Source organism: Didymella exigua (assembly GCF_010094145.1).
Source record: "Didymella exigua CBS 183.55 unplaced genomic scaffold M421scaffold_25, whole genome shotgun sequence".
NCBI lineage: Eukaryota > Fungi > Ascomycota > Dothideomycetes > Pleosporales > Didymellaceae > Didymella > Didymella exigua.
The window spans coordinates 23,134-25,592 of NW_022984799.1; positions in this window are offsets into that span (position 1 = coordinate 23,134).

The following is a 2,459-nucleotide window of genomic DNA, read 5'->3' on the forward strand; positions in this document are numbered from 1 at the left end:
TTTGAAAATTTAAACAGGAGGGCAGCACTCTTGCACCAGGCAGCGCGAGGCAACCAGGCGCCTAGAGGCTCTAGGAGTTTCAGGGTAGTATATCCTAGTTGAGTTAAGATGGGCGCAGGCAAGAAGAGAGATATCTAGACAATTTGTGTTTTTAATGCAGAGGGAATAGAAGTACTAGAATCTTGTTAGCATAAGCGTACTTAATAAAAGCCTTTGTAACATAGCTACTATAACTATTAAGGATTAAGAGTTAGTACTTCCCTTGCGCCCTAACTCTAGTATAGCAATTAAACACCTGCTTAAGCTAGGCAAGTCTAAGGGCATTATTTGTCTAGCTATTTAGTAAGGTACTAAAGTGCACGCAGTCTTTCTTGGCTTCAAATTCCTTTAACTAGCTATATTGCATAGTAAGGGAAGATAAAGGGAAAATAACTGCAGGCAGCAACACAAAACTATTAGCTTCTACTGCTCCTACCACTGTCACCCACTTCCTGTTGCTATTATAAGATGCTAGCTTGAATCTCTAGAGTCTAAAGAGCTTCTTGTTAAAAATTTTAACACTCTTTCTAATCACTCTAATTATAAAGCCCTTCTTATCTATATTGTACGTGTTCTCTACCTCTATTGCATGCTGCTATATTGTACTGTGCAGGAGATCAAAATAGAGGCGAAAGGAATTATATAAAGCAGCGTCGTGACGCTGCTTCTCTATAGGCGCTGACCAGGCGGTAAGGAGTTTGTTAGGGTAATAATAAAGGAAGCAAGAAATCTATTAATTGCTTGGCAGCCACCTGCACAGAGGCGTGATTATTCTCACAAGAACCTTTCTTGTAGGCATAAGGTGTCTCTCTGTAAGCAATTTGACGTACTGTATAATCTCTACCTTATTGCGTGGGTAGAGAACTAGCTAGTCTTTTGCCTTGTCTTCACGCAACGTGTATACGCCATAGTGGCAGCGTGTTAAAGTTAAGCAGCAACAACCATGTTTTTTAGTAAGAGCTTAGTACAAAAGTGTATTGTTAGGTCCTAAAGTATCTAGCTCTGCAAGGGCTTCTTCTAGCAGCATTATGGTGTTGAGTTATAGGGGGTGCAAAGTAGGCGTCAATGTTGGTGGGGTGTGCATTACGCGCTGGTGTGCACTACAAGGCTGTGCATGTTATAAGTAGTTCTAGTATAAGCTATAGCTTTAAAGATTAATTTAGGGTCCTCTCTCTCTAGGAATTAGTTCTAATAGTTGTGTTTAGCTATTTTAACAGCCTGTAGATAGCTATTTCTAGCTATTAGATATTCTCTTTTCTAGGTGTAGGCACTTGTTAGGCTAACAGCAAGTTCTCTCTGTAGTTAGGGTTGTTTGCTAAGCATGTTTGTCCTAAGTGCTTTTAGGTCTTGATTCCACTAGGGCTTGCTTTTTACAGTGGTAGAGCATTGCAGAATTGCTGCCTTAGCTGCTTTAGTTATAGCTGTAGTGAGCTCTTTGGCTAGTGTTTCTAGCTGCTCTTCTAGGTCCTGGTCTTCTCCTTAGAGAAGTGCTAGAGATCTGCTTGTAGAGTAGTTTAGAGTGCTTGCGTTGCTAAGAGCAGAGCTGTTTGCTATCTCCTTTGCTAGCACTTTGCTAAATAGGTTCTAGTTTGCTTTGTTATTATTAAACCTAGGAGTAGGTTTGTTAAGTTGCTGTGTTCTAGGTGTCCTTATTATAAATAAGATGCCTAGGTAGTTAGAGCTAATTCCTCCTAGCGTTTGCTAGTCTTCTATAAGGTTTACTAGCTATGTTATAGCAAAGGTTAGGTCTAGGACACTCTCTCTATTTAGGCTGGCAGAATGGGTATACTCTAACGTCCTTCGTGGGTACCCCCCAAAACTTTGTCAATAATACATGGATTCTAGCAAAATAGGGCTTAAAAGAAAGAGAAAAACTACCTCTACATTTCTGTAGCAGAGGGTTTTGTTATAACTATTAAACTGCACAAGCTAGAGGCTAGAAAAGGTTAAAAAAGGGGGGGTACCTAGCAAGCATACCTATTAATAGGTAAACTTTGCTAGGTAGTGTTAATAACTTAGCTAATACTAGGCAGAATAAGCTAACTCTTTTTTTTATTAGAAGGCGCAATACTAGGCGCTTCTATTAAATAATAGATTATGTAAGCATATCTCTGCTAGTTAAGAAGCTATAAGCTAAAATAAAAAAAAGCATACCCTACCTATCCGCCAGCCTATCTCTATTCATGTTAGGCCTAAAGAAAGTGCCTGTACCAGGACTATTTAGTAGCTCTAGGTCTTGTTCTTCTAGCTAAGTAACAAAACTAGCTGCTCTTAGTGTTATAGTAGCTACTATAGGGTCCTACTATAGGTGGTTGATATTAAAGTTACTAAGCAGGATAGCAGAGGGCGAGATAGAGGTGCTTGTAAAGAAAGTAGGGGAAGGACTAGACTACTTTCTTCCTAGTCTAGAAGGACCTAGA